The sequence below is a fragment of the Apium graveolens genome, chromosome 10 (genome assembly GCF_009905375.1).
Source record: "Apium graveolens cultivar Ventura chromosome 10, ASM990537v1, whole genome shotgun sequence".
Classification (NCBI taxonomy): domain Eukaryota; kingdom Viridiplantae; phylum Streptophyta; class Magnoliopsida; order Apiales; family Apiaceae; genus Apium; species Apium graveolens.
Genome location: NC_133656.1, coordinates 54,538,641 through 54,552,718, shown reverse-complemented (window position 1 = coordinate 54,552,718; position 14,078 = coordinate 54,538,641). Strand labels below are relative to the sequence as shown.

General features: G+C 38.5%; 1 non-coding gene across 1 annotated transcript; it reads left to right on the top strand.

Moving 5' to 3' along the window:
• Positions 1 to 1,504: 1,504 nt before the first annotated feature.
• On the top strand, positions 1,505 to 1,611 carry LOC141694446 (small nucleolar RNA R71). The gene has a single exon (XR_012563752.1). It is a non-coding gene; the product is annotated as a small nucleolar RNA R71 (small nucleolar RNA).
• Positions 1,612 to 14,078: the final 12,467 nt, after the last annotated feature.

Genomic DNA, 14,078 nt, shown 5'->3' with positions numbered 1-14,078 from the left:
ATTATAAGCTCACCCTTCTGCACATCGATAAGGGTTCAGCAAGTTCCAAGAAAGGTCTTCCCAAGATTATGGTAATCTTTTTATCCTCCTCGAAATCAAGAATTACAAAATCAGCAAGGAAGATAAGTTTATCAACCTTGACCAAGACATCCTCCACAATACCTCGTGGATATGTAATAGAACGGTCGGCCAACTGCAAAGTCATATAAGATGGTTTGGGATCAGGTAAATCCAACTGCTTGAAGATTGACAAGGGCATCAGATTGATGCTAGCTCCAAAATCACATAAGCATCTGTCAAAAGACACTTTTCCAATAGTACATGGAATAGTGAAGCTTCCTGGATTTTTAAGCTTTGGAGGCAACTTCTGCTGCAGCACAACACTATATTCCTCTGTGAGAGCGACAGTCTCTAAATCATCTAGCTTCACTTTCCAAGAGAGAACACCTTTCATAAACTTTGCATAACTAGTCATCTGCTCAAGAGCCTCAGCAAAAGGTATATTGATATGAAGTTTCTTGTACACCTCCGGAAACTTCTCAAATTGCATGTCGAGCTTTTTCTTCTGCAGCCGCTTAGGAAAAGGTGGTGGAGGATAGATCTGTTTCTCCTCTGTATTACCCTTAGGCGGAGTGTACTCAATAGTAGTCTTCCTTGGTTCCACTTCTTTGTCATGCTGCACTACTTCTTTTTCAGCCCCAGCTTCTTCAGTCAACTCTTGAGTTTGTTTAGGATTCGCAACCTTCCCAGACCTCGAAGTGATTGCCTTTACGTGCTCCTTAGCTTCCTTCTTTCCTGCCACTTCAGTGTCACTAGGCAGTGTACATGGTTGACGATTTAGCAAGGCATTGGCAATTTGCCCAATCTGATTTTCTAAGGTCTTGATAGAAACAGCTTGACTCTTGCACATAAGCTTCAACTCCTCTAATTTAGATTTTTCATTAGCTTGTTGTAGCTGGAGTTATTGTCTTGGTGAATACTGCGGTTGCTGAAAACCAGGGGGTTGTACTGCTTAGCTGGATACTGCTGATAAGGCTGTTAAACCACATTATGAGCGTTGCTCCAACTGAAATTAGGATGATTGTGAGAGTTAGGATAATAGGTGGCTGGCACAGGTTGCTGCGATCGCTGGAAGTTGCTCACGAACTGAGCTGATTCACTAGAAATTGCACACTGATCAGTCTCATGGGCACCAACAAAAAACTTACAGACACTAGTGATTTGATTAACTCCATAATTAGCCAAAGTGTCTACCTTCATCGTCAAAGCCTTAAGTTGGGCAGCGATAGCAGTTGCTGTGTCCCACTCCAGAATTCCTGTAGCTTTCCTTTGGGTCAGCCGCTGGGAAGGATTCTGGTACTCATTAGCAGCCATCAATTTAATAAGTTCATAGGCTTCATCGTAGCTCTTAGCCCACAAGGCTCCTCCTGATGCTGCATCAAGCATGGGTCTAGAAGTAGGACCCAATCCATTGTAGAAACAATTAATAATCATCCAATCAGGCATGCCATGGTGTGGGCACTTCCTTATCATCTCCTTATATCGATCCCAAGCCTCACATAGAGATTCTCCAGTTTACTGCGTGAACTGGGTAAGAGCATTCCTGATTGTTGCAGTCTTCGCCATGGGGAAGAATTTATTGAGAAAATTTTGAGCAAGACCTCCCCAAGTTGTGATAGACCCTGCTGGTAGAGAGTGTAACCAGCACTTACTTTGTCCCTCAGAGAAAATGGGAAGAGTCGTAGCTTGATAGCATCTTCAGTCACATCATTGAACTTGAAAGTGTCGCAAATCTCGATGAAATCCTTAATATGCATGTTGGGTGCTTCAGTTGGAGAACCCCCAAACTGAACTGACTTCTGTATCATCTGGATCGTGCTTGACTTGATCTCAAAAGTGTTAGCCTTGATGGCTGGTCTGATGATGCTAGACTGAATGTCATTAATCTTAGGCTTAGAATAGTCCATCAAAGCCTTCGAATTTTCTGCTTGATCACCCATAGCTACCTACTACAATTGGATCTTCAACTTTCTCTTCTTCTTCCACCTTCTTTTCTTCCTCAAAAACTTCCCTACGAACTACCACAAATTCTTCCTCGGCTTTATCCAGTGTTCTCTTACGAGTACGCGAATGCGTATGCATACACCCTCGCTAGAGTACCTGAAACCAGACAAGGAACAAATAAGTAACAATGTCTGAGTCAATGAACTTTAACGACCACTGATGGAAAGCACATAAACAATAAATTAACACTGCAGTCCCTGGCAGCGGCGCCAAAAACTTGTTAGTCGCTAAAGACGCGCTAATAATACACGCAAGTATACGAGTTCGCAAGTAGTATAGAATTTTTTCTAGTTCATTCCCACAGAGACTGTATTGGTTAACTATCTAATTTATGCACCTAAGCAACAATGTATGGTTATTATTCAATGCTAAGACTATAACAAATTGAGATTGTTTATAACTAAGAATTACTCTAACAATTATAACTACGAGAATAAGATTAACTGAATTAATATATATGACAAACATGGGATTCTAACTTCATTAAATACTTCATTCAATAGCCTTATTATTCTTAACCTTTGCATGCAATGGTGATGCCACTAATTAGATAACAGGAAACTGATAAACGCCAACTTTTGTTGCACGAGTACCATTTTACCAGACATCCACAAAAGAGATAGAAGCTGAATAGGCACCAATTATATTGAGACCCTGTATGTCTATAGAATTTGACAACATAACGGTTTAAGCACAAGTTATCTATCTTGATTATATAGGGCAAGGAAGATGGTTAAAATTACCTACGAATCATGCATAACAATTACATGAACCTATGCTAGCATGGCAAGTTCTAAATCCTTAAATTCACTTTTGCTTCATTAAGAATTAACACACTATCTTATAAGTTCGCGATGCTCATAAGACGAATACGCATAACCAATACTAGGATATCATACAATCACCGCATACTAAGGCATCAAACAATTTAACTAAAGAAATCCATAAATAAATCCGCTAGAACCCCACAATAACGATTAGCCCATAATCTGACTCATCATCAACGTGGGTTCCGATGAAAACATGATATAGCAAACGTAGTCTTTATAAGAATAAATAAAACCAAGTACAACAAGAGTATAGGTTCAGCAAAACAAGAAACAAGCATCCAAATTACAACTCAAAACAAAGATTCACAAGAATAAACTAAATCGTCTTCGCCTTTATTGAATTGCGCTAAAAGTCTCTTGCCATCTTCTCCTTGCACTCTGGTCCATCTCTGACTTGATATATTATTAAAAACGACCTAATATGAATATATATAACATCCCTCAACAATTGGAAGCCTTCCCTTTTAGAATTGTAGTGGAAACAGGATTCTGAAATTCGGCCTCGGCGCGACCGCGGCTATCACAGTGCGAGCGCTGCATTTCGGGAACCCCGGCGCGGCCATGCACTATAACAGCGCGGGTGCGCCGTCCTTCTAGAAAAAACTCATATTTCTTCTTAAATCTTGCTGCTTCGAGCCGGCTTTCCACGAGCTTTTATTCCAACACCACCTGGACACCAAATTAGCACCAAAACAATGCTAATTCACCTGATTACCTGAATAGTGCCTGAAATGCAAAAACACTGGAAAATAAATTAAAACACATAACAAGTTGAGTACAATTGCACCAATTCAAAGCTTATTAGAGCAGAATAAAGTGTCATAAATGCCACTCAATATCGTGCATGAACAGGTTTGCACAGGCTTGGAAATCCTTTATTTGTGCTAACATCATGCCATCTTCGCATGTGCATGAGATTACTGTAGAGCGTGCTCATCTGCTGTGAGGTATTTTGCAGGGTGATTACATTGACTCGGGGATGGTAATACATCAGGGGATTTTGAGATTCTTGAGGGGAGGTACTACAGGTGTTATTCCGTATGCGTCAGTTGTGAAGAAGTTGTGCTTGGCAGTTGGTGTTCATTGTCCAGCATATGAGCAGCTTCAGCTTCCCAGTGCTCCTATTGATAGTGCTACGCTACAAAGCATGCAAGAGTGGTATGGAGGGAAGCCCGATCCTAAGGGGCTTGGTTATTCATATGATCATTTTCCAGGTGGTGTGCCTATGGAGGCAGCTACAACATGAGGTTCTCAGCATGCCCGTAGAGCAGCTTGGAGAGCCCAATATGGAGAGGAGGCTGGTTCGTCGCAGCACTAGCAACAGTAGGAGGCAGCAATAGGAGCCCAATATTTTGTTCATGTAGTTTCATGCATTTGCATTATAACATGATCCCTTAGATAATTTTCTGATTGATTTGTGATATTGATGCTAGTCTAGTGATATCGTGTTTGGTGATATTGAGTTTTTTTAGATTGATTTGCATGCTAGAGACACTTGTATTTCACTAAGTTTTATAGGTTGCTACAGTGCTAGATCATAGTCATGATTTGTTTGATTGTTGAGGTTTAATCACTTGTTTATATTTGGAATTTAGGGTATTCTCTTAATACTAAAAGACATGGATATTTAAAAAGTGGAGAAATTGGATTTCATTACTAGTTGTGAATAAGGCTAGGTGTCAAATGGCTAGTAGCCGACTCATATTTATATGAGTAGTCTAGGTTTGAACGAGATGGAGCGAAACGCACTCGTTCAGAAATTTGTGAAAAAAGGGGAAAAAGAAAGAAAAAAAAGAGAATAAGATTTATGTATAATTGATCACGAGTGAGCTCTTTAGTACTCGAGTTGTTAAGTTCTTAGGGGACTTTGTGCCTAGTGACCTAAGGCTTTTATAGTCTGGGATTTGCTAACCTAACGCTAGCTACATGGGTACTACTGTATAAGTCTTTTTTGGACCTCGCTCATTGCACGATCAAATAAGCATACTTGTGTTGTGTTATTGTGAATAAAAGCATGAATCCATAAAAACTCTGATATAAGAATTGAAGTGTTATACGTTATTTTGAGTCTAACTTTTATTCTATTTATAAACTTGCGATTGTTTTGATAAGTAGTGAGTCATGATTATCGGTCTAGTAGCAATAGTATATCTGTAAGCATCTGCACACACGCACGTCTCAGGTTTGTAGGTTGATTTGAGAGATTTGATTGATCTTTATGCGAATAATTGCATTTACTGAGGTGTTGCTTATTGGTTTATTTAGTTATTCTATGGGGATCATTGCATTCATATTAGTTGCATTCATGCATTTTTATTTCTTTTTCTTAGAGTATGTTTATGCTTGAGGACAAGCATCGGTTCAAGTTTGGGGGTATGTTGAGTGGCATTTATAACACTTTATAATGCTCTAATAAGCTTTGTATTGGTGCATTTGTACTCAAGTTGTTAAGTGTTTTAACGTGTTTTCTAGTATTTTTGCATTTCAGGCAATATCTAGGTAATCAGGTGAATTAGCATTATTTTGGTGCTAATATAGTGTCTAGGTGGTGTTGGAATAAAAGCTCACGAAGACCGGCTCGAATCTGCAAGAAAAATGCAAGAAGTCAATTTTGGCAGAAGGCCAGCGCGCCCGCGCTGATGAAGCGTGCGGTCGCGCCGAAATACTGGAAGCCGGCGCGCCTGCGCTGATGAAGCGCGCGGCCGCGCCGTGTCGGGATAATAAAATCCTGATTCTATATCAATTATGTTTTTGGACTCCTGGACTGTTTGGACTTCTATATATTGATAACTCAAGATCATTTTTTAATAAGGAGACTTACCAGAGCACAAGGAGAAGACGACAAGAGACCAATAGCATAATTCAGCAAAGGCGAAGACGATCTAGTTTATTCTTGTGAATCTTTGTTTTGAGTTGTAATCTTGGATGCTCGTTTCTTGTTTTGTTGAACTTATACTCTTGTTTGTACTTGGTTTTATTTATTCGTTATAAAGACCATGTTTTTTATACCATGCTTTCATAGGAACCCACGTTGATAATGAGTCCGATTATGGGCTAATCGTTATCGTGGGGTTCTAGCAGATTTATTTATGGATTTCTTTAGTTAAATTGATTGAAGTCTTAGTAAGTGGTGATTGTATGATATCCTAGTATTGGTTGTGCCTATTCATCTTATGAGTGTCGCGAACTTATATGATATTGTCTATTAATGAAGCGAAAGTGAATTTAAGGATTTAGAACTTGTCATGCTAGCATAGGTTCATGTATTTGTTATGCATGATTTGTAGGTAATTTTAACCAACTTACTTGCCCTATGTAATCAAGATAGATAACTTGTGCTTAAACCGTTATGTTGTCAAATTCTATAGACATATAGGGTCTTAATATAATTGGTGTATATTCAGCTTCTATCTCTTTTGTGGACGTCTGGTAGTATGGTACTCGCGCAACGAAAGTTGGCGTTTATCAATTTCGTGTTATCTGATTAGTTTCATCACCATTACATGTTAAGGGTAAGATCAATAAGGCTATTGAATGAAGTATTTAATGAAGTTAGAATCCCATATTTTTCATAAATATTAATTCAATCAATATTATTCTCGTAGTTATAATTATTAGTTTAATTCTTAGTTATAAACATCCTCAATTAGTTATAGTCTTAGCATTGAATAATAACCATATATTGTTGCTTAAGTGCGTGAATTAATTAGTTAACCAATACAGTCTCTGTGGGAACGAACTAGAAAAGATTCTATACTACTTGCGAACTCGTATACTTGCGTGTATTATTAGCGCGTGTTTAGCGACTAACAGCCTCTTTACTTATACTTATAAGTTTACTATGTAAGCCAAGTACTTAAAGATGCGGAAACTAGATACCCAAGACTAGAGAAGTTTTCCTTCGCCTTAGTCACAACATCAAGAAAACTCAGGTACTACTTCCAAGGAAGAGAAATCAGAGTGGTCACAAATCAGCCTTTAAGAAAGATTCACAAACCAGATGTCTCAGGAAGACTAGTCAATTGGACTGTGGAGCTAAGCCAGCTCAATTAAAGTTTTATTCCCAGAACTGCAATTAAAGCTGAAGCACCTGCAAATTTCATAATAGAATGCAACTTCCCGAAAGAAGAACCAGAGCCAATGAATATAGATCCGGAAACAAACCAAGATGTAAACCCAGGAGCCTGGACCTTGAAAGTTGATGGTTCTTTAACAAGTGAGAGGTCAGGAGTCGGACTCATACTAAAAAGTCCTAAGGGATTCAAAATTCAAACAGCTTTATCTTTCGGCTTCCCGGCAACAAACAACCATGCAGAATATGAGGCATTGATTGCAGGACTAATGCTCTCCAGGACTCTAAAGGTCCATGAGTTGGAAATCTACAGCGACTCCCAGATAGCGGTCAAGCAAACAAACAGAGAATACATAGCAAAGGACCCTATTTTGGAAAGTATCAAGCACTGGTTCAAAGTTACCTAGCGTCAATCCCAAAGCATCAAGTCTTGCAGATATGTCGAGGAGAAAATGATGAGGCAGATGTCATATCCAAGCTAGTCCGGAACTCATCAGATCTAGACTGCTCAGTCTACTTTGAAGAACTCCAAAAACCCTCCATTGAATCCGAAGAAATATTGGAGATAGAAAGCAACCCGAACTGGATGACTCCCTTCATCAATTACTTGGAGAAAGGAGAACTCCCAGAAGACAAAGGAAAGGCCCAAAGATTGAAAGCAAAAGCAGCTAAGTTCTTCCTTGACGAAGGATAACTTTATCGCAGGATCTTCTCATCTCCTATTCTAAAATATATCGGCCCAGAAGAAGCTAAGTATTGTTTAATGGAAGTCCATGAAGGGATATACGGAGATCATATGTCCGCAAAGGCCCTAGCTCATAAGATCATAAGACAAGGCTACTACTTGCCATATATTCATTAGGATGCAATAGAGTTCGTGAAAAAATGCAAGCAATGCCAATCTTCAGCAATGTGTCCCGGATCAGCCCAGTCCTACCTTCCTCAGTCCTATCACCAATCCCCTTTGTTGTCTGGGGTATTGACATTATGGGACCCTTTCCCTAGGAAAAAGGAGATCTCAGGTACTTGTTAGTCTCAATTGATTACATGACCAAATGGGTTGAAGCAAAAACAATGAGGACCATAAACCAGCAGGACTGCATAAAGTTTACGGACAATATTTTGATGAGGTTCGGGATTCCAAGAGTCTTAATATCAGATAATGGACCACAGTTCATCGGATCCAAATTTGAGTCCTACCTCTAGGAGCGTGGGATCAAGCACAAAAAGTCACCAGTAGCATATCCCCAAGGAAATGGACAAGTAGAAGTCACCAACAGAATCCTACTCCGGGGTATTGAGAAAAGACTCAAAGAAATCAAGAGCAAATCACCAGAAGAACTACCAAGTGTACTATGGTCCTATAGGACAAGCCCCAAGACAAGCACTGGAGAGACTCCATTCAAACTAGCTTATGGCACAGAAGAAATGCTTCCTATTGAGGTGGGATCTCCTTCTCACAGGGAAATAAACTTTGATGAAGTAGCCAACGGAGAAGGACTCAGAACAAGTATGGAGGTAATTGATGAGGTCTGGGACCAAGCTGTAGCAAAGATGGAAAGATACAAGGAGAAGACCAGGGAGCATTTCAATAAGAAGTCCAGAGTCAAAAACTTCCAAGTTGGAGACCTGGTTCTTCAAGACATAGAAGCATCAGATCTTACAAATACTGGAAAGCTAATGCACAAATGGGAAGGACCATACAAGGTCAAAGAAGTCCTGAGACCAGGAACCTACAAACTCTTGAATATGGATGGCTCAGAAGTCCCCAATACCTGGCATGGACTAAGACTAAAAAGTTCTACCAAAGGGAAAAAGCAAACAAAGCAACCAAAATCTTGTAGCCAATATGCCAAACAACCAGTTTGTTTTTCCTTGTATTTTTTATGAATGAAATTTCAGATTAATTACAAGCATCTATCTACATTACTTATAAAAAAAAGCAACCACTAGTCCAGACCAATTATTAGTCTGGACTAGAGTGTTAGGTCTCAATATGTTTGTAGAAGGGGGGTTGAATACAAACAATACCGTTTAATTGAATAAAATGCGGAATAAAAATGTGAAACAAAATTCAAGTTAAATAAAATTATTATTAAACTTGAAAGGTGTTACAACAACGGTATCGTTTACAAGGGATTAATCTCAAATCAATTATTACAAATCTAGAATAAATTCGACATGAACTTTTTCTATTTTTGCAATGAAAAGATCAAATGCTAAAAGCAATTTAAGATTAAGTTCTAGGGATTTTGATCCGCTAGATTGTTACACAAGAACAAGATAAAGATTTCTAATTGATTGGATTTAACTTTACAATCTAGAAATTTAATCTTGAAGTATGCAGATGAAAAGATGAAATATTGCTGCTTGTTTTTCTTTTCTGCTTGTTCTTTACTTCTGTGTTCTGTATGATGATTAAAATGAATGTTCAGCTTCTGCTTTTTTTATCAACCAACCGAATGAAAATGAACTGGCATGACAATCTCTTTGGCTCAGCAAGACTTTTGGTAGGACTATCTTTTAGAACTAGCAAGATAATCAGAATGAACTAGCAAGACTTTTGGTAGGACAATCAGATTGTTTTTGCTGAAAATAAATAGATTTAAATCCTATAATAATTCTGGTAAGACAATCCTTTTGAATTAGCATGACTTTCGGTATGACTATTGATTGTCATACCGATTGTCATACTAATACAATCAGTTGTCTTGTTGAATTAAAACAGATTTTTAAACCAATTTAAATTCTAAAAATTCTTAATATTAATTCAGAATTAATTAATCAATTAATTCAATTAATCAAATAAATTCATCTTTGCAGATATAATTTATTTTCTTAAGTAAATTATATTACTTAATTAATTAATAGAGAATTAATACTAATCTTGAGCAGCATCCATTCTTCTGTATATCTTCTGAAAATCACTGAAATATATGAATCAATTCCACCACTTCAATGTTGACGCTCGATGTACTGTCTGGTTCATGAGTGACTAACTTCCGTGATGTTTCTTCATGCCTTGACCTTGATACTCTTGATTTTCTTCAGACTAAATCCTTGTAATTAATTGATACCCTGACGAGATCTCTGTCACTTGTTTAAATCCACAATCTTGATTTATATCACTGAGGCTTGATCAATTTCTTGAGCTTCTTCCAGTGAATTAAGTAATCAAGTCTGTAGATGAACAATGCTTCTTAATCCTTTGACATATGTTACTCTGTGAGATCTCTCTGACGATAGATCCACTATTTACTTATTACATTCTTAACTGAGTTGAGTTAAATCATCTAATACACAAATAGGCTATGACATATGCCTTTCAATCTCCCCCTATTTGCTTGTTAGACAATAACAACAAATACCTAGAGGATAACTCAACTAACAAATAAGAAAAAGATATAAACAGTAATGCAAAGTAAATAGTAGAAAAGTTCTGGATTATATTTAACATTTTCCAGATTCCAAAAAAAATTTACAAGTGAATACAAGATAGATGTTCCTCTAGCCTGAACATATAACTACATTAGTCTATCTTGATTCATAAAGCTCTAATCATATTACATTGAGTTTTGAGCTAATTGAATTCAGTTGTCTTCTCTTCTGACTTCACCTTCTTCTAAATCTTGAAGCAACTCCTTGTCAAAGACACGATCCTTTTCTGAAGTGAAGCTGTCTGGCCTGACTGGTTGAGCTCCAACTGTCTTTAGCTTATTCTTGAGTTGAATGTACCTTTTAATATTCTTTTCACAATAAGCTTGAATCAGATCAGCTGCTTGAGTTTTCAACATGGATGAATATCCAGCAGTTCTTAAGTGATGTTCCATCCAGACCAGATGCTTAGCTGAGTAGTCTTTCAGAGATTGTGAATCGAGCTGGCAGATTTGAAGACAGTCAGACTTAAAGAATCTTACCTGATGAGGATTGTTGACCACTTGAGGACTAGCCCTGCTGGCAAACTCTTTGAGCCTTTCTCGAAGAACTTCATTCAATTCTGAGCTTCTTTTGACTTTGTTGAGAAGAACCCAAATCTCTGACAAAGAACGATTCTCAAACAGATGAAGTGACACCTTGAAAGATCCTTCGCTCTGACAATATACAAATATGCTCATCTCATTTAGGGATCTGTCAAAGGCAGCTGTGATCCTTGAGACTTCAGTCTTTATAGCATTCATGTACATGTCATTGTTTGGATTAGAGATCTCCAGCTTGTCCAGAAGATGTAGAAACTGTCTATCATTGTTTGTGCTCAGCTGAGGCATATCAAGTACTCTCCTAGCTTCATCCCATTTTTCACCAATCTTCAGTCTGACATCTCTTCTCCTTTCTTGAGCCTTAATGTCATGAAGACGTTGTTTTGAAGAGTTTCTGTTCTTTGTATGTCTTTCCTCATGTCAATGATCTGGGAGACCTTTTTGAGTTCAGCTTTTTTTCTTTTCATATCTGACTGCTGCTACTGATACTCTTTCTCAAACAGAGGATCCACTGGAGCTTCCTCTTCCCATTCTCCAAAATCACTTTCCTCCTCAGCTTCAAAGAAACCATCTTTATCTCCCAAGACTGGTTTAGCGGGAACGTCACAAATATCAAAGTCATCCTGTTCTCCACTATAGTAGATATCATCAGGCTTCCCTGTGCCTCCAGCAGACGACTCTTTTTATTTTCCCTTATCACTTCTTCCTTTCTTATCCCCCTTAGTTGAGGAATCCTCTACAGACTTTCCTTTAGATCCTCCATGACCTCCATCACCTCCCGAGCCTGAGCCTCCACCAGACGGCCCTTCAAAGAAAGTCCTTTGTTCTTCATTAGGGCAGTGAGAATTTTTGATCATGTAGTACAGGTGCTTCATCCCTTCATTCTGATGTTCCATACCCGTCTCTATCTTCAGAAATCTGGAGGAATCCAGTGAATGATTCATTTCAACCAAGTCTTCAAGAGAAGTCATTCTTGTATGTAGTGAGCAGAAGTTTGAAATGTCGTCAGCTGATAACGTTGGAGATTCCTGGATTGAGTTAAGCTTTGGTACAACAGATGTCTTCAAATCTGATATTTCAGTCCTGATAAGAGCCAGCTGATTACTGACAGAGGTGGAAGAAGAAGACCGTTCAACTACTTGTGCTTTGAATGATTTAGCTGATTACTGACTTTTTGCAAGTTGTTCCTTAAGATCAGCAATTTGAGCTAACAGATTTTCAGTGTTTGTGTCTGTGTGTGCGCTCATCTGAATATCTCTCCTGTTTAATTCACTCATCTCACATGCATGTGTATCTCTCAATATAATTGCTCGTGAGGAGTCTTCCTGAGGCTGATCTTCTGTACCTGCATTTAAAATCACCCTAGCCTCTTCAAGAGAGGTTAATGGTGGTGCAATGGGAATTCGCGAGTCCCGATCCTCAGTCAAACCTATCATTTCATGTGAAATAGATGTCTGAATTGCTTCAGGGATAGATTGACCGAGTTGCCCTCCACTTTCTCCAGATAAATCTGCGAGTGGAGAATCCCGTGAGGGAGCCAGAGGTGTTGGATCTGGGAGGGGAGAAAATGACTCTATTAAAGGTGGCTGAGAGTCAGATTTTCCCTCAGAAGCATGTGACTGCTCTTCTGCCGTAACTATGGCAGGCACTGTAACCGGCTCTATGTGCACTCCTCGCTCTGTGTCCTGAGTAACATCTGTGGGTATGTATGGTTCCATTGTGACTAATGGAATTGTGCTTGACTCAGTACAAGATGCCATGGCCCTATGGCGAATTTCAATAGATTCATCCTGTTGAGAGGATGTTTCTAGTAACTGTTCAGTGGCCATTTCAAAGTCTATATCCTGTTGGGAGGACAAGGATGGGCTTTCAAATGCCTCAGTAAATGTTCTTCTTTTCTTCGGAGGAGGCAGAGCTGAGGGTTCATTCACATCCACCAATACACTACTTCCTATTAACCTTCTGGGTAACATTTTAGACAGTGGGGGAGAGGTTGAGATAGATTATGAAACTGTGTTTGTCTCTATGACCTGGGATTGAAGCTGTGGTTCTACAACTTCATGGTCAGCTCTATCAACCACTGGGGGTCTTTCAACAGAAGTAGGAATGGAGTGAGAGTGAGGAATTACTACCTGTAATGGAAGAGCATCTGATGTTGGAGGAGCCTGGGTGGCTTGAACCACTGGAGGTTGAGCTTGCTGTTCATGACCGGGAAGATTGAAAATAGGTAAGGGAATATAAGTGGCCATGAAAGCAGATACAAGTACTGGAACTTGCATGAATTTGAAAGTTGTGTCTTGGCGGGTATAAATCTTTTTGCTTACAGGAGGGGGTTTGGTTACTGCTGAGTTAGCAAACAGAGCCTTATGCTCAGGTGTGAGAAGATGATCTTCTATAAGCATGAGAAAATGAGCATAGTAACACGAGACCCTACGATTTGTAGAATGATCACGTAAAGCAATAGTGAGACGTCTCAAGAGAATAGGTAAAAGTAGTTTGCCAAAATTGATCCTTTGATTGAAAACAACCGCAAGAACAATATACTGCAGAGTGGAAGTGATGTTGTGAAAGTTGGATTTAGTGCAGTTGGCAAACACTTTAGAAAGTGTATCAAAGAAAATGTCTCATTCAGACACCAAATTGGATTTTGAAAGTTTGGTTAAATTAATTACCCCCTGATAGTGAATAGCATGGAAAAAGTTTGAAATATCATTTTCAGAGGGCAAATTACAGAAATTGTCCAAAGGAAAATTTAAAGCTCGATTGACGACTGTTTCATCAACCACATACTGTGTGTTTGCCACGGTGAATGAAAAAGATTTAAAATCATCGGCCACAGTAGAGGTTGTGCAAATCAGTCTTAGCAGATCAATATTTAAAATCACATTTGATTTAATAGCAGAGCTAACAATCAAATGGTCATTTAAAAATCTAATCCACAGCTTAAATTTTTCTACATCACATTTATCTGGATTAAAATAACCAACAAGATTATGCGAAACAATTTGGAAATTGAGAGCCATTTAAAAATAATAATAAGACACACACTTTCAGAATTTTAAGAATAATATTAAGAAAATTTGAATTAATTTAATAATTCGAATTAAATCAATTATAATCGAAAAATTTAGACAG